Source organism: Bos mutus, chromosome 21 (assembly GCF_027580195.1).
Source record: "Bos mutus isolate GX-2022 chromosome 21, NWIPB_WYAK_1.1, whole genome shotgun sequence".
NCBI lineage: Eukaryota > Metazoa > Chordata > Mammalia > Artiodactyla > Bovidae > Bos > Bos mutus.
In genome coordinates this window covers 65,598,862-65,613,063 of record NC_091637.1, presented here as the reverse complement: position 1 = coordinate 65,613,063, position 14,202 = coordinate 65,598,862, and positions in this window count along the sequence as shown.

The following is a 14,202-nucleotide window of genomic DNA, read 5'->3' as shown; positions in this document are numbered from 1 at the left end:
CGACTCCGTGCTGGGAGACCTGAAAAGACTGCCTTTTTGCATGAACCACCATCCAAGTTTTAAATGAGAGGTGATGAGACTGGCTTTCGAAAAAACATTTTTTTGATTGTAAAATACATATAAAATCTATTATGTGAACCATTTTGAAATTGCAGTTCAGTAAGTATACTCACATATTCACATACAGATTTTTTTCATCTTGCAAAACTGAAACAACGTCCTGTTTTCTCTCCCCGGACCCCAGTCCCTGGCAAGCGCCATTCTCCTTTCTGTTTCTACGAGGTGGAATCACACACGAGTTGACCTTTCGTGACTGGCTTATATTATGCATACTGTCCTCAAGGTTCTTCCATGTCGTCGTGTGGGCCAGAACTGCCTTCCTTTGTAAAGCTGAATAATAGCTCATTGTATGGATATACCACAGTTAAAATTATTTATTCCTTGATGGCCATTTGGGTGTCACCTCTTGGCTACTGTGAAAAAGGCTCTTATGAACATGGGTATGTAAATATTTCTTTGAGATCTTGCTTTCAATTCTTTTGAATATATATCTGGATGTGGACTTGCTGGATCATATGGTACTTGTATATTTAATTTTTTGAGAAACTGCTATACTTTTACCATAGAGGCTGTACCATTTTATATTCCCATCAACAGTGCACAAGGGTTCCATTTTTTTCCACATCTTCACCAACACTTGTTTTTTTCCCTTTTGTTAGTAGCCAACCTAACTTGTTTGTGTGAGGTGTTATCTCATTGTGGTTTGATTTGGATTTTCCTAATAGTGATGTTCAGCATCTTTCCATATGCTTGTTTATTTGTATATCAACCCTGAATATTCACTGTAATGGCTGAACCTGAAGCTGAAGCTCCAATACTTTGGCCACCTGATGCAAACAGCCGATTCATTGGAAAAGATCCTGATGCTGGGAAAGATTGAAGGCAGGAGGAGAAGGGGATGACAGAGGATGAGATGGTTGGATGGCGTCACCGACTCAATGGACATGAATTTGAACAAGCTCTGGGAGACAGTGAAGAACAGAGAAGCCTGGTGTGCTGCAGTCTATGGAGTCACAGTCAGACATGACTTCACAACTAAACAACAGCAACAACATGTCCTCTTTGGAAAAATATCTAGTCATGGGCATTTTTCAGTCAGGTTGTTTGTTTTCTTGTTGCTGAGTTGTAGGAATTCCTCATGTAGTCTGGATACGAACCCCTTATCAGATGTATGATTTGAAAATATTTTCTCCTCTACCGCAAGTTGCCTTTTCACTGTTGGTTGTGTCCTTTGAGGCATAGAAATGCTAAATTTTGATTTAATCAATTTATCTTTTTTTTTTGGTTTTTTGTTGCCTGCTCTTTTGGTGTCATGTTCAAGGAAATATTGACAAATCCAATGTCATAGAGCTTTCCCCCTGTGTTTTATTCTGAGGGTTTTATAGTTTTAGCTCTTATGTTTATGTTTTTGATACATTTTGAGTTAATTTTTATTTATGGTATAAGGCAAGCCTCCAACTTCGTTCTTTTGCATTTGGATATCCAGTCTTCCCATAGCCATTTCTTGAAGAGACTGTCCTTTCCCCATAAATGTCTCGACAGTCGTGTTGAAAGCCCGTTGGCCACATACGCGAGGCTCTGCTTCCGGGCCTTCTCTTCTCTTCCGCCGTCTGTGTGTCCGTCTGTATGCCAGCACCACTGTTCTGATTACTGTAGTTGTGTAATATGCTTTGAAATTAGGACGTGCGAGACTTCTCACTTTGTGCTTCTTTTTCAAGATTTTTTTTGGCTTGCTCAGGATTTCTTGAGATTCCATACGAATTTCAAGGTGGATTTTTCTATTTCTTCAAAAAGTGCCATTGGAATTTTGATAGGGATTGCATTATACCTCTAGATTACTTTGGGTAGTTTTGACATCTTAACAATATTTTGCATTCCAATTCATGAACACAGGGTCTTTCAATATATTTGTGTTTTCTTTCATTTCTTTCAGCAGTGATTTGTAGTTTCTACTATCTAAGTTTCTTTTACCTCTTTGATGAAGTTGATTCTAAAGTATTTTACTCTCTCTGATGCTATTGTAAATGGAATTGTTTTCATACTTTCCTTTTTGGGTTGTTCATTGTTAGTCTACAAAAACACAACTGATTTTTTTGGGTGTTGATTTTTATATCCTGCAACTGCTGAATTCATTGATAAGCTCTAACAGTCTTTAAGGTTTTCTACATATAAGATCATGTTTTCTACTAACAAGGGTGATTTTATTTCTTCCTTTCCAATTTTGGTGCCTGTTTTTTTCTTACTTAGCTGCTCTGGGTAGGACTTCAAGTACTGTGTTGAATAGAAGTGGTGAAAGCAGATGTCCTTGTTTTGTTCCTGATCTTAGAGGAAAAACTTTCAGACTTTCGATTTTGAGTATAATGTCAGCTGTTGACTTTCTAGTCATAGCCTTTATTATGGTAAGGTAGTTTCCTTCTATTCTTAGTTTGTTGAGTATTTTTTTTAAATAATGAAATGGTGTTAAATTTTGTCAAATGTTTTTTCTGTGTCAATTGAAGTCATCATGTGTTTTCTCCCCTATATTCTGTTAAGTGGTGTACTATGTCAATAAGATTTTCACATGTTGAGCCATCTTTGCATTCCAGGAATAAATCCCAGTTGGCTGTGGTGTATAGTCTTTTTAATTTGCTATTGATTTACTTTTGCTAGTATTTGGTTGAGGATTGTTGCATCAATATTCATTAGGAATGATGTCTATGGTTTTCTTTTATTATAATGTATTTGCCTAGCTTTTGTACGGAGAAGGCAATGGCACCCCACTCCAGGACTCTTGCCTGGCAAATCCCATGGACAGAGGAGCCTGGTAGGCTGCAGTCCATGGGGTCGCTAGGAGTTGGACACGACTGAGCAACTTCACTTTCACTTTTCACTTTCATGCATTGGAGAAGGAAATGGCAGTCCACTTCAGTGTTCTTGCCTGGAGAATCCCAGGAACGGGGGAGCCTGGTGGGTTGCCATCTCTGGGGTTGCACAGAGTCGGACACGACTGAAGCGACTTAGCAGCAGCAGCAGCTTTGGTATCATACTAATTTAATACAATGAGTTAGAAAGTGTTCCTTTCTCTTCAATTTTTTGTAGGAATTTGAGAAGAACTCATGTTAATTCTTCTTTAAGTATTTGGTAGAATTCACTGGTGAAGCCGTGTGGTCCTAGACTTCTCTTTGTTGAGAGGTTTTGCTTAACAATTCAATAAGACTGCCTTTTAGAATGAATTATAATTTTTACATCCAAATTCCCCCTTCAGAAGAATAGGCCTTCACTTTGGAGGATATCCATGTACTTTTCTCAGATTTTTAGAACATCTTTTTTTGAATAATAAACTCTGGATACTTTAATTTTTGCCATAGTTTGTTTTCTTCTTAAGCAGGAAAGAAAGAGAAGCAACTCAAGACATTAGTCTCAAGTTGACCCCGTTTGACATAGAATGACTTTTGGCATTTCCAGATACCAAGTCCACACTCAGAAAATAAAGATTTGCCACCATTTCAGGTATATAATGGACTTCCCAGGTGGGGTTCCTGTAAAGAATCTGCCTGTCAATGCAGGAGACAATCCACAAGAGATGTGGATTCCCATCCTTGGGTCAGGAAGATCCCCTGGAGTAGGAAACAGAAATCTGTTCCAGTATTCTTGCCTGGAAAATCCCATGGGCAGAGGAACCTGGAAGGCTACAGTTGATGGGGTCACAAAGAGTCAGACGCGACTGAGCATGCGGCACAGGCGTATAACAGGATCTGCTGCAGGCTTATAAAAATATGGGTTCCAACTCACAGTAGATTAATTGAACTTAGGCCGAATGACAGGTGGGTCCCTCACATGGTTAGCTCCTAGGTCGGGGTGTCTGCAGGCCCTGGCAGCTGCGAATTCCTGGGCAGGATGGAGACTGCGTGCAGAGGGCCCTGTGTGAACCTAGTTCTGCCTCTTGCTGTTAGTGTGTCTTACCAAGTTCACTCGTTCACTCTTTCTTTTTTAAGAAGTGTTTATATGTATGAATTTGGCTGCACGAGGTCTGAGTTGTGGTGTGTGAGATCCTTTAGCCGTGGTGTGCAAACTCTTAGTTGTGGCCTGTGGAATCAGTTCCCTGACCAGGGATCGGACCCAGGCCCCTTGCACTGAGCATGTAGAATCTTAGCCACTGGACCATCAGGGATGTGCCTTCCATTCACTGTTGACTGAGCCCCCACCAGCTGTGTCTTGTTCACTTAATCACCTTGGGGCTCAGCTTCCTCATCGAGTCAATGGGCATGAAAATGCCCCACTCCCTCAAGGACTTGGTAGGATAAAGCTCCCAGGACAGGGTCTGGTCAGGGTTTCACGGGCCTGTGACTGTGTGGTTGTGCCGGAGGCTTTGTTTGAGGCTCAGACATTATCTTCTTGTACTTATTTGTATTTTTGAACAGGGGGCCCCAGGCGTGTGTTTTGCACTGGGCTCCACTAGTCATGCTGCAGTCCTGTGTCTGCTGTGTGACGGGAGCTGGGGTGTCAGCAGAGGAGGTAGCTGTTCCCACCCTCCCAGTACCACCTGGTACATGCCCGTCCTCTCCCCGCTGCCCCCCACCCCCCACCCCAGAGCCCTCTGAGTCCTGAGAGTCCTCCTGGGAGACCCCTGCACTCCTAGCCTCCACATGTACACACCTGGCGTCGGCTGCCCCTGGGGTCCTGGAGTCCCCCGTGCCCTGCCTGGGGTGGGGAGGGCCCCAACCCTCTCTTTTCATTGCTCTGCTTCCTTGTTCCAGGGCAGGGGCTCTTACTTGGGGCTCTGGGGTCTCCCAAAAGTTTCAGGGAAGAAGCGTTTTTGACTGTTCCTTTCCTCAGGCTGTGGCGTGAGTCCATGGGAGCGTACCTGAACCCTGGCGCAACAGTTGAGCCTCCCGCACACATGCGAAATGGAGATGATCACGCTCCCCCTCCAGACTGTCGTGAGGCTTAAATGATACATGAGCATCATCATGTAGGGGGTTAGGAGGTGCTTAAAGAACTCTGTGTCAACATCAATAAAGTCAGCTGCCATCGAACAAATAAAGTGTGTGTGCGCATCATTGGAAACAAGATAAAAGTATTGAAAGCAAACCATAGTTTAATCCATCAAAGCCATTCGGTAACCATCTTCTCAGGGTTTCCCTTTGAATAGGTATTTGGAAATACTTTCTAAATGATAAGAAATGACAAAAATGGCATAAAGAACATCCACACGCCCTTTACTCACATTTACCTGTTATTAGTGCTTGGCCCCGTTTTCGCTTATCTATTATCTATCCATCTGTCTGTAAACGTGATTTTCTTCTTTTGGCCTGTCAGAGTGAGCTGCTTAGATTACACGCTCCTCCCTAATGCTAGAGTTTGTATTTCCTAAGAGTAGGGAAATTCTCTTGCATGAGCATAATGCATAAATTTACACCGATGCAGTACTGTGGTCTACTTCCCACACTCCAGTTTTGTCCGTGGACCTAATCACACTTTCTAGAGAATTTTTTCCCCTCTACCCTAAGATCCATCCTAAGCTTCAGGTATTGCATTAAATTGTCGTGTCTCTTTAGCCTCCTTCAGTCTGGAATATTCAGTCTCGTATATTTCTACAGCCCTTTCTTTCTTTCTGATATTAACATTTTCAAAGAGTACAGTCCCCTTTTAAAGAACGGAGCAGTCCTCATTTTGTTGTCGGATGTTTCTTTGATTCCTGTGAGGCTGTGCATTCTTGTGTCTTTCTTCAGGTAGCACACTGGGAGGTAGCAGTATCCTCAGCTTTTACCTGGTGATTCCAGATGCTGGCCTGAGTCAAACTTAGGACTCATAAGACAGTTTTCTCTGGGTGACCCTAATGTCCCCTCTGACTTTCTATCCTACCCAAATAGTCCTAATGCAAACCTGATCTATGAGAAGAATTTCCAACCATTTGTGAATTAGAAATAATTATTTCCAAATTAGAAATAAGATAGTTGAAAATTCTTTCCATGCTTAGCCTCTTTTTCATTCTTTTTTAAAAATAATAATTAACATGAATTTTATTGATAAATAGAAATGCTATGATAAGTAATTGATATTATCCTTTGTGGGTTTACAATAGAATTTCTCAACCTGGATGCCTGGTTTAGGTGAGATATGGTTGTGGGTGGTGTGAATGATCCTAAAACACAAAAAGAAATATTTTTGTACCTTGTGCAAGATCTTAGCACTTGCAGTTGATGGAGCAGCCCCATTATCCGGTTTTTAGAGTTTTTCTTCATTCTCAGAGTGTGTTGTTGATAAGACTGTATTTGACAGTCCTAGTCTTTGCCACCTCATGAACTGTAGCAGAGAAATATCATATAGAAATATCGATAACCTCAGACATGCAGATGACACCACCCTTATGGCAGAAAGTGAAGAAGAACTAAAGAGCCTCTTGATTAAAGTGAAAGAGAGTGAAAAAGCTGGCTTAAAACTCAACATTCAAAAAACGAAAGATCATGGCATCCAGTCCCATCACTTCATGGCAAATAGATGGGGAAACAGTGGAAACTGTGACAGACTTTATTTTCTTGGGCTCCAAAATCACTGTAAATGGTGACTGCAGCCATGATATTAAAAGATGCTTGCTCCTTGAAAGAAAGGCAATGACCAATCTAGACAGCATATTAAAAAGCAGAGACATTACTTTGCCGACAAAGGTCCATTTAGTCAAAGCTATGATTTTTCCAGTAGTCATGTATGGATGTGAGAGTTGGACTGTAAAGAAAGCTGAGCGCCGAAGAATTGATGCTTTTGAACTGTGGTGTTGGAGAAGACTCTTGAGAGTCCCTTGGACTGCAAGGAGATCCAAGCAGTCAATCCTAAGGGAAATCAGTCCTGAATATTCATTGGACGGACTGATGCTGAAGCTGAAACTCCAATACTTTGGCCACCTGATGCGAAGAACTGACTCTTTGGAAAAGACCCTGATGCTGGGAAAGATTGAAGGCAGGAGGAGGAGACGACAGAGGATGAGATGGTTGGATGGCATCACCAATGTGATGGACACAAGTTTAAGTAGGCTCTGGGAGGTGGTGATGGACGGGGAAGCCTGGTGTGCTGCAGTTCATAGGGCCGCAAAGAATTGGACACGACTGAGTGACTAAACTGAACTGAATTGTGGCGTGCCAGGCTCCTCTGTCCATGGAATTTCCCAGGCAAGGATATTGGAGTGGGTTGCCATTTCCTCCTCCAGGGGATCTTCCCAATCCAGGGATCAAACCTGTGTCTCCTGCATTGGCAGGAGGATTGTTCATCACTAAGCTACCAGGGAAGCCCCACTCCTACCTAGCAGTGGGAAAAAGCACTGTTCTCATTTGGTTGTGCTCATTCTCAGTTCTGAGGCCATGTAGGAGAGACTGTTTATATTAATCATTGATGGCTCCAGGTTACACAAAAGGGACCAGAGGAGGCTGATAATGTCAGACTCTCTCAAATCACTTACTCTAACCCTGAATATTCATTGGAAGGACTGATGCTGAAGCTGAAGCTGAAGCTCCAGTTCTTTGGCCACATGATGTGAAGAGCCGACTCATTGGAAAAGACCCTGATGCTGGGAAAGACTGACGGCAAAAGGAGAAGAGGGTGGCAGAGGATGAGATGGTTGGATGGCATCACTGAGCCAATGGACATGAGTTCAAGCAAACTCTGGGAGATGGTGGAGGACAGGGGAGCCTGGCGTGCTGCAGCCCATGGGGTCACAAAGAGTCAGACACGACTGAGAGACTGAACAATAACAACAGCCTCCTGTTAGATGGCGCCAACTGATTTAGGAAAATCGTGGGAGCAAAGTGCTATTCCATCCTAAAAGAAAGCCAGAGGGAAAGTTGAATCAGAAGAGAGAATTTCTAGATGCTGCAGCTGCCACTCCCTTTCGCGCTCTGCTGTCGTTGCCACTACTGGGTAGAGTGGAGCGTGGTGGTGCCTCTCATTCTCAGGGAGCTGTGTCCCAATCACGCTCACGACACTGCTCAGGATTCCTTGGTTTCAACTAACAGGAACCCTCCACGCTAAGTCGACTGAAATATGGAGAGTTGGGGACACAAACACGAGATGAGGGTGGGCCTGGGTCCCCACAGCAGGAGGCCTGGGCCTGGGAGCTGTGTCTGACAGCCAGCCCCTGGTCCCCCAAGTTCCATGGAATTAGGGAGGGAGGGTTCCCCAGGGGAGAAGGTGCAGGACAAACGGGAAGAAGAGCAGATGCCCAGCGCACATCCTGCCATTTTCTCGGCCTTTTGAACCCAAGTTTCTTCTCCTGTCGTGAGGGCACCAGCAGAGCGTCTGCATCGCTGACCCGTGAGTGCCAGGCGCTTTACGGGGCTGCCTTGCTCGCAGACACGTTTGTGCCACGTCATCCTGAGACCACAGGGAATTAGTCCAGATGGAGGGGGCTCAGATAAGAGGCCCAGTCCTTGGTCTGGGCAACAGTTTGGAGTGTGTCCTGATGTCAGGAGGCTTGCTGGACCATCTGAACTAAGAAATGCGGGGAGAACGGGGCAGAAAGTCAAAGGGGCTGAAGAGTCAGGAAGGAGGGGGATCTGGGGAGGCCATGTTGGCCGCGTTCAAGTCAAACTTATGAGGGATGGAAGGAGGAGGAGAGACACAGGGATGAGGAGCCAAGGAAGCCATCTGCTAGAGCGGCTGGAAAACCCTAGACAGGCTGGAAGCAATCAGAGCTACAGAGGTCAGAGCGGGCTCAGAGCTACAAGTGTGCTCCAGCCCGGTTCCCAGAGGCCAGGCTCCGCGGAAGCCTGTGTCCTTGGCTTTGTGTTCGAGTCTGTCCTTGGGATAGCTTACAGTGGGCTCTTTCTCAGGCTAGTCTTCCAGCTGAGTTTCTGTGCTGACAGCCGAAAGGCCTCATGACAGTGCTACGACAATTTTGGGGCTTCCCTGGTGTCAGATGGTAAAGAATCCACCTGTAATGCAGGAGACATGGGTTCGATTCTTGGGTCAGGAAGATCCCCTGGAGAAGAGAAAGGCTACCCCCTCCAGTGTACTTGCCTGGAGAATTCCATGGACCCAGGAGCCTGGTGGGCTACAGTCTATGGGGCCACAAAGAGCTGGACATGACTGAGCAACTAACACACACGTGACGATATTTGTATCCGTCTCAAATTCACGTTAAGGCTCTAGTTCCCAACATAATGACGTCTGGAAATGGGGTCATCGAGAGGTAATTAGTTCCTGAGAGTGGAGCCTTCACAGTGGGACTAATGCCCTCATAAGACACAAGAAAGCTTGCTTCTTCTCTCGCTCGGTCTGTTCCGGTTTCTGCCACGCGAGGACCAATAAACCAGGAAGTAGGCTCTCACCAGACACCAGATCTGCTGGGGCCTTGATCTTATACTTCCTGGTTTCCAGAACTGTGAGACGTAAGTGTGTGTGGCTTAAGCCACCCAACCGATGGTGTTCTGTTACTGTGGCCCAAACTGCTACAATGGTAATAATACAGGTAGATGGCAAGAATGGCCCTCCTCCCCGTCTCCACACCCATTGCCATGCGATTTTGCCGGGCCCTCCCACTGTGTGTGGAGCACACGCCCCCGCCTTGTGACGTGGGGTCCCACCATGGATTTGTGCTGGCCAGCAGGACGAGGCAGAAGTGGAGGTGCTCCAGTTCCAAGCCTCACCTTCAGCAGGTCTGAGCGCCCCGCTTAGTCTCGGGGCTTCTGCCATCACCATGGGGAGAACGCGCCGAGGCTCACTTCCGGTTATGGACGAGGTGCGTGGTCTTTGGAACAGGGCTATCCCTGCCAACTCCACCTGTGTTAGCCACCCTGGGCAGCCACAGACGTGGGGCTGATCTCCACCCAGCCCAGCCTGGGTGAACTGACTGCCCGGTAACCCTCGGGTCACCCACGGATCTGTGAGATGAAAAGGTGTCTGCTTAAGTCACTGAGCTTTGGGGTGTTTTGTTACACAGCACATTTGGCAATGGCTGTCTGATGTAAGATCTAACCAAACTATAAAGGAAAGATTCAATAACCTTCAACGTTCACCTTTTCTCCTTTTATTTGTTCACCATTTATTGCACTCTCTCTGTGGTGCTGGAGTTGGGATGATAACAGTAAAGAGGATGAACAAGCCGCTTCTCTTATAGAACCTGTATCCTGATGGGGAAGACACACAGTCAATATGTAGGCAAGCAGATGAAGGAGGTCATTTCGGACATTGAGAGACTATGAAAAAAAAACAAAAACAAAATCAAAGCCAAGTGAGTAATGCTTTAGCCCATGCCATCCAAAACAGTAGCCACTAGCCACATGGACCCTTACATTTAAATTAACTAAAATGAAATAACATTTAGAATTGAACTCTTTATCCACACTAGCCATTTCAAGTGTGCAGTAGACACATGTCTCTGGTGGCTACCACACTGGACAGAACAGACACAGAACATTCCCATCATTCCAGAAATTTCCATGAACAGTGCTAGCTAGGTTAGACTCAATCAGGTGCCTGGTCAGGGGACAGTGGTGGCTATTTTAGCTACAATGATCAGGAAAGCCTTCTCTGAGAAGGTAAAATTTGAACTTATACCTGATTAAAAAAAAAAAGTCAGCCGTCTAAGATACTGGCAAGAGCTTTATAACCCAAGGACCAGGTGATGTAAAGGCCCTGAGGTATTAATGTTATTGCCTGACTCTTTGTGACGCCATGGACTACAGCACACCAGACTCCTCGACTATCTCCCAGAGTTCACTCAAATTCACGTCCATTGAGTCGGTGATGCTGTCTAACCATCCCATCCTCTGCTGCCCACTTCTCCTTTTGCCTTCAATCTTTCCCAGCATCAGGGTTTCCCCCCATGACTCAGTGGTGAAGAATCTGCCTGCAATGCAGAAGCCAGTTCTATCCCTGGGTCGGGAAGATCCCCTGGAGGGGGAAATGGCAATCCACTCCAGTACTCTTGTCTTGAAAAATATCCCATAGACAGAGGAGCCTGGCAGGCTGCAGTCTATGGGGTTGCAAAGCGTCGAACACAACTGAGCAATTAAGCATGAAGCACACTGAGGCATAAAGACATTGGCATTTCAACCTGACTTAGATCATTGTTTTGGTTGACAGATGAGGTGGATGTAGGTGAGGGTGGGGATGGGGTGGGCAGAGAAAGCCAGAATGCTAATTGGCAGCCTTCACAGGGGTCCTGGCTGGACATAGAGTTGACTTGGGTTGTTTTCTTCATCATAAGTTGCAGCTGGTACTGACCTGGGTAATTTCATGTTCTCATTATTTGGGACTATCCTAATACTGAGGTGACACCACGATAATCCTGTATTTCATAGGTTGCTGTTCGATTCAGCTTTGACAAGGTAGGGAAGGCCTGTTATGGGGTTCTCCCTTTTCTCCACTTTTTTCAAAATCTAACTCACTCCGAAGGTAAAACATTTGTTGCACAGAATTCAGCAGGCACCAGTAAATAGGAGAGAAACTAAAATGAATTATAATCTCATATCTTTGTGTATGCTGCTGCTGCTGCTGCTAAGTCACTTCAGTCGTGTCCGACTCTGTGCGACCCCATAGACAGCAGCCCACCAGCCTCCCCTGTCCCTGGGATTCTCCAGGCAAGAACACCAGAGTGGGTTGTCATTTCCTTCTCCAATGCATGAAAGTGAAAAGTGAAAGTGAAGTCGCTCAGTCGAGTCCGACTGTTAGCGACCCCATGGACTGCAGCCCACCAGGCTCCTCCATCCATGGAATCTTCCAGGCAAGAGTACTGGAGTGGGGTGCCATCGCCTTCTCTGATCTTTGTGTATATCTTTCTATTTTTTTCTATGTATATACATATATATTTTTTTACTGACAAATGGGAACAATAAAACTTTCAGGGTTTTTTTTTTTAAAGGTTTATATACATATGTATATATATTTTAAATTTATTTGTATTTGTCTGCGCTGGGTCTTCATTGATCTGCTTGGGCTTTCTCTAGTTGTGTCCAGTTGCGGTGTGCGGGCTTCTCTTGCTGCAGAGCACGGGCTCTGGGCCTGTGGGTTTCAGTAGTTGTGGCTCACGGGTTTAGTTGCGCCACGGCATGTGGGAATCCTCCTGGACCAGGGATTGAGCCCAGGTCCCCTGCCTTGGCAGGCAGACGCTTATCCACTGTACCACCAGGGAAGTCCTATAAGTACATATATATATTTAATGCATTCATTATTTTATTTTATATTATTTTTTGGCTGCACTGTGCAGCTTGCAGGATCTCAGTCCTGACCAGGGATTGAACCTGGGCCAAAGCAATGAAAGCTTGGAATCCTAACCAGTAGGCCACCAGGAAACTCCCTGAAACCTGCAGCTTTAGGACTGAATGTCATGGCACCTTAACTTGCTCCTATGCGTAGTTCTATGGATGCTGCTATCCAGGAAGTTGGTCCCCCTTTAGTCTCCTTTCCCTGTCGGAGTCACTGCTAGTGCTAAGTCGCTTCAGTCATGTTTGACTCTGTGCAACCCCATGGACTGTAGCCCCTCCGGCTCCTCCGTCCACGGGGATTCTCCAGGTACGAAGACTGGAGTGGGGTGCGATTTCCTTCTCCAAGAGTCACTGCGGCCCTCTGCAGACTCCTCCCTCGTTTGAGTCCCTTTTTTTCCCCTCTCTCTCCTGGACTCCTGGTCCCACTGCTGTTCCTGAGGACCAGTAATCACAAGACAAAGACCTTCCACCCCCACGTGGGGTTCTTGTCCTGGGGGGCCTTCCAGCTCTGTCTTCTGACTCTGCCTGGGGCCTCCTTTCGTCTTTGGACTGTTCGTTGTGGATTCCTTGACTCACTCTTGGTCCCTGAGAGCCTTGCCTTGGATCTTCCTCTGGGTCTTTCCACCACTGGCTCCTTGGGTGCACATCTGGCCCCTGGGGCCCAGCCCCAGCCTCCTTGGTCAGTGTCCTGGTTTGGTCCTCAAACATTCTTCCTGACAGACTTTTCTTGGCACCAACAGGACAGATCTAACTCCTCAGGATGCCAGCAGGGCCCTCTGAGATGTGCCCTTGCCTCTGCTTCCTCTGCATCCCTCGTGTCTTCCAAGTACCCTGACCCCACAAGTTCCTGCCTTGGCTGTAGCCTCTACCTGCTCTGCTTCCCCGACCTCCTTGCCTAGTAAAATCCTCCTCAGTCTGAAAACTCAGCCCAAAGTCCATCCCAGCCCCGGAGCCTCTCCCAGCCTCCCTGTGGGAATCACTCCGTCCTTCAGTTCTGAAGACGTGGCCTCAGGACCCCTGGAGAGATATCAGTCCTTTCTTTGTCCTCCCCCGCATTGTTGCTGGCTGCTTACCGTCTGTTCTTACCTGGCATCTCTCACATCTCTTCTGCTGGGATTACCATTCAGCCTGGGGCCTAGAGCCAGGCCAGGTCCACACTCCTCCTCTGCTTCCAACCTCCAACGCACGGAAGCAACTGAACCTCTATGCCACAGCTGCCACAGCTGTGAAATGGGTGCAGCCCTTGTGCCCCCTTATAGATGGCGATGAGAATTGTGTGTTAAAAAGCAGAGACGTCACTTTGCTGACAAAGGTCCATCTAGTCAAAGCTATGGTTTTTCCAGGAGTCATATAGGGATGTGAGAGTTGCACCTTTATAGAAGGCTGAGCACCAAAGAATCGATGCTTTTGAATTGTAGTGCTGGAAAAGACTCTTGAGAGTCCCTTGGACAGCAAGGAGATCAAACCAGTCAATCCTAAAGGAAGTCAACCCTGACATTCATTGGAAGGACTGATGCTAAAGCTCCAATACTTTGGCCACCTAATGTGAAGAGCCAACTCATTGGAAAAGACCCTGATGCTGGGAAAGATTGAGGGCAGGAAGAGAAGGGGCGACAGAGGATGGGATGGGTGGACGGCATCACTGGACATGAGTTTGAACAAGCTCTGGGAGATGGTGAAGGACAGGGGAGCCTGCATGCCACAGTCCATGGGACTGCAAAAAGTCGACCTGACTGAGCGACGGAACAACAATGAGGATGAAAGAGAAAACAGTGCCTCGTTATGAATCTCTCTCCCTCACCAATCTACACTCTCCTTTGTTGTTCTTATTGTTGAGACACTCAGTCACGTCCTACTCTTTGCAACACCATGGACTGTAGCCCGTCAGGATTTCCCAGGCAAGAATACTGGAGTGGGGTGCCATTTCCTTCTTCAATAATCTCCTTAGGGGCAGGAATCATGACGT